Source organism: Silene latifolia, chromosome 7 (assembly GCF_048544455.1).
Source record: "Silene latifolia isolate original U9 population chromosome 7, ASM4854445v1, whole genome shotgun sequence".
Classification (NCBI taxonomy): domain Eukaryota; kingdom Viridiplantae; phylum Streptophyta; class Magnoliopsida; order Caryophyllales; family Caryophyllaceae; genus Silene; species Silene latifolia.
Genome location: NC_133532.1, coordinates 69792585 through 69802670, shown reverse-complemented (window position 1 = coordinate 69802670; position 10086 = coordinate 69792585). Strand labels below are relative to the sequence as shown.

Here is a 10086-nt window from a genome sequence, read left to right as displayed (position 1 = left end):
AGACCACGAACTTCACAAGCTTGTTCCTCGATGATGTCATGAGTTGACAAGAGCAACTCTCCTTTCTTGTTGTCATGGCCAATGAGGCCTTCTTCATTACTTGTCATGAAGGGTGAGCTATTTAAGCTCTCATTGTCGTTGAAAATTTTATGCTCTCCGAATAGATCTACTTTAAGGTCATCCACTTTCTCCTTCCATATGGGTGATGTTTCTTTACCCATGGCTTGATCTTTGCCCAGAGATTCTAACTTCTTTCTATCACTTTCTCGGCTATAGTGATTGACCATAAAGCATGGCTCATGTAGTCGGGGAGCTCTCATTTTTTTGTAAAGATTGAAAGTAATTGTCGCATCCCCTACTTCAAGTGTGAGCTCTCCATGTTTCACATCGATTACCGCTCCCGTGGTATGCAAGAAAGGTCTTCCTAAGATTATAGGAATGTTGGAATCCTCCTCCATGTCAACAATGAAAAAGTCTACCGGGATGAAGAATTTCCCAATTCTCACGGGCACATCCTCCCATACCCCTAAAGGTATCTTTGTTGATCGATCCGCCATTTGAAGAGTAATGATGGTGCATTTTAGCTCTCCTATTCCAGGCCTCTTACATACCGAGTATGGCATGACACTTACACTTGCTCCAAGATCACATAATGCTTTGTTGATTGTAGTGTCGCCAATGGTACATGGAATAGAAAAACTTCTCGGATCTTTGAGCTTTGGAGGGGAACTCCCTTGAAGAATAGCACTACTCACTTTGGTAAAGGCAATAGTCTCCAACATTCGGGTGGATTTCTTCTTGGTAAGAATATCCTTCATGTACTTTGCATAAGCCGGAACATGATTGATCAATTTCGTTCTTATTTGAAGGTCATCGGTAGTAGGATCTACCTCCTTAGAGTTCTCATCCACAATATCTTCATCAATTGACCTCTTCGGCTCTTCATATCTTGTACCACTCCTCAAATGGATGGCACTAACTGTTTCATGTCTTGGGGGTTACCTTGAGGTGGTAATTGCCTCTTTTGTATTTAAGAGCTAGAAGATGCTAATTGAGTTATTTAACTCTCTAACATTTTGGTGTGGGCAAGTATGTTGTTGATGGTGATTTCCTTAGCTTGGCTATCTTTTTCCATTTGGGTGAAGAATTCTTGTTGGTTATTTTACATTTGGAGGACCGCTTTTTGAACATCAAAGCTTTGGTTGTTGGAAGGTTGATTTTGATATCCTTGGCTTTGGTTGAAAAAGGGTCTTTGAGCTTGATTTCTTATTGGAGGTGGGGTGTATGTTGATTGGGGGTTTTGGACATTTTGGCTCTTGTATGAAATATTTGGATGGAATTTGGTATTCTCATTATAGTAGTTGGAGTAAGGGGTGCCACTATTGTATGCTTGGAAAACATTCACTTGTTCATTTGTTCCCCTACATTCATTTTGCTCATGTCCCAAAGTTCCACAACTTTCACATACTCCATTTGGAATTGAGGATGATGCCACCATAGGATTGACATGTTGTTTGGGTGATTTGAAAGCTTCGTCAAGTTTAGCCATGGCCTTCTCAAACTTCAAATTGATGGTGTCGATATGAGCACTTAGTTGAGCACCCAATTGTGTGATGGAATCTACCTCATGCTTTCCTCCTCTAGTGGCCTTTCGAGGCCTACTATATTGGGAATTATGAACCGCCATCTCTTCGATTTTGGCCCATGTTTGTTTATCATCAACTTCAGTAAACCTCCCATTGGATCCAATATTAAGCACATTGCGGGAGTCTTCATATAAGTCGTTCCAAAATTGTTGAACAAGGAACCACTCACTAAGTCCATGATGTGGACAAGAACAACAAGTGTCCTTAAATCTCTCCCATGCTTCATATAATGATTCCTCATCCCTTTGCTTGAACCCGGTGATTTGGGCTCTCAACATATTAGTCTTCTCCGGAGGATAGAATTTCTTGTAGAAGGCAAGTGCTAGCTTCTTCCATGAATCAATACCAAGGGTAGCCTTATCTAGGCTCTTCAACCATTGCTTTGTGGTACCGATAAGAGAAAAAGGAAACAATACCCATCGGATTTGGTCTTCAGAAACTCCGGTTTGAGAAATTCCATCACAATAGTCGCAAAAAGTCTCCATATGTAAATGAGGATCTTCACTAGGCATCCCTCCAAATTGACTTCTCTCAACTAATTGTATGAATGCGGATTTTGCAATGAAATTACCTGTTAAATGTGGTGGTGAAGGAGTACCGTTTGGTAGGTTCTCCTCGGTTGGTACGGAATGAGATGAAAATTTAGGCATTGTGGGTTGATTTTGTGGTTGGTTTGGAATTGGGTTATTCTCTCCTTCTATTGCAAAAGGGTTGACAAACTCAATGTTATTTGGTTGAATGTCCACAATCTCTCCAATACCTACAACTCTTGAGGTACCTCTAGCAACCCTTCTATTGTTGGTTAAGGTGCTTTCAATCTCGAAATCAATAGGTAATAAATTACCTTGTGATCTCCTAGTCATGCAAAATATCAAACAACTAGAAAACAATTAGAACAACCTTGGGGAGATTGACTTCCCCAAGGTAAAGAAAGACACGACTAAAAACAATTAAAGAAAATCAAATAAATTGAACACCGTCCCCGGCAACGGCGCCATTTTTGGTGAGGAGTTTTTGTGCTTAGTGCTTAGTTGTTGTCACTACCTAACCAAAACAATATTTATAACTTCACAAACTACTCTTAGTAAAGAGGTAAGTAAAGGTCGGATCCCAAGGGTCGAGTATCGATTTAAGTTTTTTTTTTTTGATAAAATATAAACATTATATCAAAAGAAAGCGTAACCATACAATGACACGGGTTTTATAGACCAACCCATGTCACAAAGCAACCAGCGAGCCCATACAAAACGGCCCAACAAAGACAAACACCATCAAAGAGCAAACAAACAACAAAATCAGATCAAACATCAGAATTTGTTGTGCAAACCCTAACCCCGTCACTCTTTCCTCTTCCTTCTCCTGAGATCTCCTGCAACTCAGTCAAACGCATCTCCCTAGCAGCCCCTCAAGCCACATAGCTTCTCTTCTACCCAAAACCCCTTTGCCCATACCTCGAAATCTCAGTTTTTAGCTCATCCACAATGAATCGGGCACTGTGAATAGGTCGAGTAAGGGTAAATTCGTCCTTGCTCCTGTTTCTCTGCTGCCAAATGGTATAGAGGCAGGAGTTAATTGTTGCATCAAGGACCTCTAAATGTAAAGAATGACTTGTTTTCGCAAGCCGCCAATTGATCCAATTAGATTCGGGCCATGGAGTCCCAACCCACATTTCGACAGCAGCAATGACGATTTTGCTATAGGGACAAGCAAAGAACAAATGCTCCAAGTTTTCAACAGCTCCCCCGCAGAAGCAGCAGGTACTATCATCAGTTATCCCTAATTTGAAGTGTTTTTATTTTGTATTCATGTTTCCATGATGATGAACCCTTGCTATAAAGCTATGCTTCGGTATAGTCCATTTATTCCACACCAGAGTATGCCACTGTACTTGATCTTCCCTGTTTCTTATAAAGTTATAGCCCTTACTTACAGTATACCCCATATAATGTTGATTTGTCCATAACTGCTATTGATATGCTTGCTGTAGCTCTAGTTTGACCTGACAGACCTTCCTCCAGTACCACGATGTATTAGCCTTAAGGTAGTAGTCCTGCCAATTAGTACCTTTCAGATAAATGTGACCAACCCATCTGACCCATAAAGAGTCAGGCTTAGAATTAAGCCACCAGACTAGCTTCCCCACTGCTGCCTTGTTCCAAATAACATCACTTTTGAGCCCTAAGCCCCCTTCTTTCTTTGGCCTACACACTTTTTCCCATGACACAGGAGGTGACCTCATAAAATCAACCCCCCCGTCCCACAAGAAATTCCTGCACACTTGTTCAATTCTGTGGATGACCCCATTTGGTAGAATAAACATTTGTGCCCAATAGCAATGAAGCGTCTTAAAAACTGACCTTACCAGTACCAATCTCCCAACATAGGACAATTTTCGTGCCCCCAGAACTCTGATTCTATTGATTATTTTATCAATCAGAGGCCTGCAATCCTTGGTTGTGAGCCTAAAAGTTTTAATAGGCACCCTTAAATACCTAAAAGGTAGGGCTCCCTCCTCCAGGCCAGATATTTAGAGGATATCTTGCTTTAGGGATTGCTGGACTCCATTAAAATAAACATTAGACTTCCCTTTACTCATTTTGAGACCTGAAGCAGCTGAAAAAGTAGAGAAGGTCCTTAGGATGGTCATCATAGAAGGGGCATCTCCTTTACTAAAGAGGAGTAGGTCATCTGCAAACATTAGGTGAGATAGCTTCATAGGTTTGCACAAAGGATGAAACTTAAATTGCATGCTCTCAGTTGAACAACTAAGTAATCTAGACAGGTATTCCATGCATATAGTGAATAAGAGAGGGGATAGGGGATCCCCCTGCCTGAGTCCTCTTTGGCCCTTAAAAAAACCAAACATATTCCCATTAAGACTTAGAGAATATGTAGCAGTAGTGACACATGTCATAATCCATCCTCTGAAGACTTCAGGGAAATTAAGGAAATAAAGCATCTGATCCAGGAAGTCCCACTCTATGGTATTATAGGCCTTCTGTAGATCCATTTTGATCAGACATCTAGGGGATACAGCCTGTTTCTCATACATTTTGATAATATCTTGACATATGAGAATGTTCTCCATTATACTCCTACCCTGTATAAAGCCCCCCTGATTCTGAGAGATAAGATCGGGTAAAACTAGAGCCAACCTATTGCAAAGTAATTTGGATATGCATTTGTAAATTACATTACAACAGGCAATGGGTCTATATTCCAACACTGTAGTAGGCCTATCCACTTTGGGTATGAGAGTAATATTAGTGGCATTGAGCTGTTTGAGGAGTTTACCAGTCTGAAAAAAATCAGCAATAGCATGACATACCTCCTCCCCAACTGTGTCCCAAGCATCCTTGAAAAACTGACTTGAGTAGCCATCAGGACCTGGGGCTTTATCATTAGGAATGTGATGTAATACCTCTTTAATTTCAACATGGGTGATAGGAGCTAGAAGGTATTGAGAGTGCACATCATTACATATTTTCCCCTTCAGAACCACTGCCTGTTTAATTCTGGTAGTATTAGTCCTGGTACCCAAGAGCATTTGATAGTACTCTAAAAAGGCCTGCTGGATACCCATCTCCTCAGTATGCACCTTATTCTTGTGATCTTTTATTTGATGTATAGCATTCTTGCATCTCCTAGGTTTGATGATGCCATGGAAATATGCAGAGTTAGTATCCCCTTCAGTTAGCCAATGAGCCTTTGCTTTTTACTGAAGAAATTTCATTTTGGCTTGCTCTAAAAATAAGCTTTTTTTGTGAAGCTCGTATTCTTCTTGCATTAAAATATCATCCCCAGGCTTGTCCACCAGTTTCTGTTATACCTGTACCAGCTCAGTTTGAGCTAATAAAGCCCTATTTTCCACATCAGAAAAATGAGTTTTATTAAGTCTTTTAGGAATAAATCTTAGGGTATCATAAATCCGGCTGAGATGAGATGTAATCTAAACTAATCAACAAGATGAATGTAAATTAATGAAAACAAAGTAAAGCAATTAAAGGGGTTTGTAAACAATTGATTAAAGGCACTACGGTGTCGTGGGTTCATAAGGGAATCATGGAAATAGATCATACAAACATGTTCTCAATTAGAAGCAAGCACTTATTGTTGTGATGGGATCGAGTTAGTGTATATCTTACAATTCCCATGATTGTTTCCCCTAATTCCCCATTAACCCTAGCTAAAGGACTACTCACTCATGATCAAGTTTAGCATGCTAATAAGGTTGTTAATCATACTAACTAAGCAAAACATGATGAATAAATATTGTGATTAACAATAATTAAACAAAGGTAAAAGGAGATTATACCTACATGAGATGATCCAAATAATAAAGCAAAGAATAATAAAAGTAAACTTGATGATTGATGGAAGGTTGTCAATCCTTCAATAAACCCAAATAATCTTCTAATTACCCAACTAAAAGTAAGAACAATTGAGAGATTAATGAAAGATTAAGATGTGATTAATATTGAAATGTGTATTACAACTTTGATTAAGACTAAATTAAGAGATTGGTTATGATAAGATTGGATTAAGATTCTATGATAATTTAGGTAGTACAATAGGGTATTTATACTAAAATTAAGTACAAGAATTAGGGTTACTAAGGGCTTAAATGACGATTATGACCCTAAGAGAAGCTTGACAATTTTTCTAATCCCGAGGGACATGCGTGGATCATGCAGCAACGCCCAGGGGAATCGGCGCTTCCTAGCCTGAAGCACGGTTGGTCATGAAAGAAGATCCGCTCGGGCTAGCTTGGAGACGCTCGGTCCTGGCTCTGGAATGCTCGTCCTGAGCTCAGGACGCTCGGATCCTGGTACAGGGTTCTTCTTTTATTCTTGGCTTCCTAACACTCCGTGGGGATTGTCTTGGGGATGCACGGATCTTTCATCATTGCCCATTTCTCTTCATTTACTTACTTAGGCTTCTAGTGTCGGTCTCCTCTTCGATGCTTGGTCATTAGATACGATCCATTTAGCTCCATTTTGCTCCATAAATGTCAGGCTAGCAATCCTCTCCTACCAAGGACACAAAACCTCAAAGAATATGCAAAATGGGAAACTAAAGATAAGAAATGACCTTAATATATGCTAGAAAGCATGGGAACGAGGTTAATCCGGGGACCAAATGTGCTCAAATATGAGTCACATCATATGGGACGGGCGGCTTGTGGTCAGGACGTGCGGATTTCCTTTGCAGGAATTTCTGAAAGAGCTGGGTATGACTGAGATGGGTGTGTTGACTTTGGCTCGAGCGGATTCTTGCTGAGACGCTCGTCTCACCTCTGGGATGGGCAGATTTTTCTTCAGCTAAATCTTATAAACTTGAAGCTTTCCAGGACCCGCGACTCAATAGTAGGACGGGCGTCCTGAAGTTGGAGGACCCACGTCCTGAAGTCAGCTCGGACAGATCTTTTTACAGGAAATTCTCCCACAATTTTAAGCTTCCCAGCTCCTACGTCCTAAAGCCAGGACGCGCGGATTGACACTGGAGACGCTCGTCTTGCTCTCAGCTCCAACGAGCTCAGGTCTGCTCGTGGCGATTCTTTTTCCGTGTTATTCCTTCTTCCTTTCCTTGTTAATTGTTGTGGGTTTCACTACAAAGGGTTGGTTAACCAAGGCATTTGCCATCCCTACACTTGTCCAAACACTACACATTAAAACACATTAAAATCCCTCCCTCACTTGCTTTCATGTCAAAAATTTTATAATAAAACATGAAAATGCAAATGAAAAAATGACAAAGATAAAATAAAGGAAATGAAATTCTAGTTAGAGGGGTTAGAATATTTACAAATGGTGGTTTAGAGAGGACTCCACCAAACTCTCTTTCTTATGAGAGGTATCAAGGGGGCAAAGCCAAGGTGTTGTTGATGTTGCTCAACACCTTGTAGAAGTAGTCAAAGGCTTGTTCATTCTCATGGTAGAGGTTTTGCATAGACCTTTGTGCATCGGTTTCTTTATTGTTGTAGTCCGAGCCAAAGTAATGACAAGTATCTACAAAGCTTTGGTCTAGAGTCGTAGCATTTCCAATATAAGGATTGACCAATCCTTTAAATTCATCGTCCCATAGACCACAAACTTCATTTGCTTTCTCCCCTAAGTAGGGTGGTTCATGAGTTGACAAGAGCAACTCTCCTTTCTTGTTATCATGGCCAATGAGGCCTTCTTCATTACTTGTCATGATGGGTGATGTTTCGTTATCCTTGGCTTGATCTTTGCATAGAGATTCTAACTTCTTCCTCTCACTTTCTCGGCTAGAGTGATCGACCATGAAGCATGGCTCATGTAATCGGGGGGCTCTCATGGTTTTGTCAAGATTGAAAGTAATTGTCTCATCCCCTAATTCAAGTGTGAGCTCTCCATGTTTCACATCAATTACCGCTCCGGCGGTATGCAAGAAAGGTTTTCCTAAGATGATAGGAATGTTGGAATCATCCTCCATGTCTACAATGACAAAGTCTACCGGGATGAAGAATTTACCAATTCTCATGGGCACGTCCTCCCATACCCCTAGAGGTATCTTCGTCGATCGATTCGCCATTTTAAGAGTAATATTGGTGCATTTGAGCTCTCCCATTCCTAGTCTCTTTCATACCGAGTATGGCATGACACTTACACTTGCTCCAAGATCACACAATGCCTTGTTGATTGTAGTGCCGCCAATGGTACATGGGATAGAAAAACTTCCCGGATCTTTGAGCTTTGGAGGAGAACTCCCTTGAAGAATAGCACTAGTCACATTAGTAAAGGCAATAGTCTCCAACTTTCAGATGGATTTCTTCATGTTAAGAATATCCTTCATGTACTTTGCATAAGCCGGAACATGATTGATCAATTTCGTGAATGGGATTGAGACTTCTAAGTTCTTCACAATTTCCATGAACTTTCCAAGTTTCTCATCAAACTTAGGCTTAGCTTGGCGACTTGGGAATGGAAGTCTAATCACAATAGGCTCTTTCTCAATTTCCTTGGTCTTCTCTTCATTTTTCTTCTTTGAAAGCTCATTGGTAGTAGGCTCTACTACCTTAGAGTTCTCAACAACTCATTGCTTGCTACTATTATAAACAATATCTTCATCAATTGACGTCTTCGGCCCCTCATATCTTGTCCCACTACTCAAATGGATGGTACTAACCGTTTCATGTCTTGGGGGGTTACTTTGAGATTGTAATTACCCATTTTGTCTTTGGGAGCTAGAAGATGCTAATTACGTCATTTGAGTCTCTAACATTTTGGTGTGGGCAAGTATGTTGTTGATGGTGATTTCTTTAGCTTGGCTATCTTTTTGCATTTGGGTAAAGAATTCTTGTTGGTTCTTTTGCATTTGGAGGACCGCTTTTTGAACATCAAAGCTTTGGTCATTGGATTGGTTGTAGGAAGGTTGATTTTGATATCCTTGGCTTTGGTTGAAAAAGGGTGTTTGAGTTGGATTTCTCATTGGAGGTGGGGTGTATGTTGGTTGAGGATTTTGAACATTTTGGCTCTTGTATAAGAGATTTGGATGGAATTTGGTATTCTCATTATAGTAATTGGAATAAGGGGTGCCATTCTTATATGCTTGGAAAGCATTCACTTGTTCCCCTACATTCGTTTTGATCATGTCCCAAGGTTCCACAACTTTCACATACTCCGTTTCGGATTGAGGATGATGTCATCATAACATTGACATGTTGTTTGGGTGATTTAGAAGCTTCATCAAGCTTAGCCATAGCCTTCTCAAACATCATGTTGATGGTGTCGATATGAGCACTTAGTTGAGCACCCAATTGTACGATGGAATCTACCTCATGCTTTCGTCCTCTAGTGGCCTTTCGAGGCCTACTATATTGGGAATTATGAACCACCATCTCTTCGATTTTGGCCCATGTTTGATTGTCATCAACTTCGGTAAACCTCCCATTGGATCCCAACTTCGGTAAACCTCCCATTGGATCCCATATTAAGCACATTGCGTGAGTCTTCATATATGCCGTTCCAAAATTGTTGAAAAAGGAACCACTCACTAAGTCCATGGTGTGGACAAGAGCGACAAGTGTCCTTAAATCTCTCTCATGCTTCATATAATGATTCTTCATCCCTTTGTTTGAACCCGATGATTTGGGCTCTCAACATATTAGTCTTCTTCGGAGGATAGAATTTCTTGTAGAAGACAAGTGCTAACTTCTTCTATGAATCAATACCAAGAGTAGCCTTGTTTAGGCTCTTTAACCATTCCTTTGCGGTACCGATCAAGGAAAAAGGAAACAATACCCAACGGATTTGGTCTTGAGTAACTCCGGTTTGAGAAATTGCATCACACTAGTCACAAAATATCTCCATATGTAAATGAGGATCTTCACTAGGCATCCCTCCAAATTGACTTCTCTCAACTAATTCTATGAATGCGTATTTGGCAATGAAATTACCGGTTAAATGTGGTGGTGTAG

General features: G+C 40.4%; 2 non-coding genes across 2 annotated transcripts; both read left to right on the top strand.

The window, feature by feature from the left end:
* Positions 1-1817: 1817 nt before the first annotated feature.
* On the top strand, positions 1818-1924 carry LOC141593883 (small nucleolar RNA R71). The gene has a single exon (XR_012521939.1). It is a non-coding gene; the product is annotated as a small nucleolar RNA R71 (small nucleolar RNA).
* A 7741-nt stretch (positions 1925-9665) lies between these two features.
* Positions 9666-9772, top strand: LOC141593267 (small nucleolar RNA R71). The gene has a single exon (XR_012521367.1). It is a non-coding gene; the product is annotated as a small nucleolar RNA R71 (small nucleolar RNA).
* Positions 9773-10086: the final 314 nt, after the last annotated feature.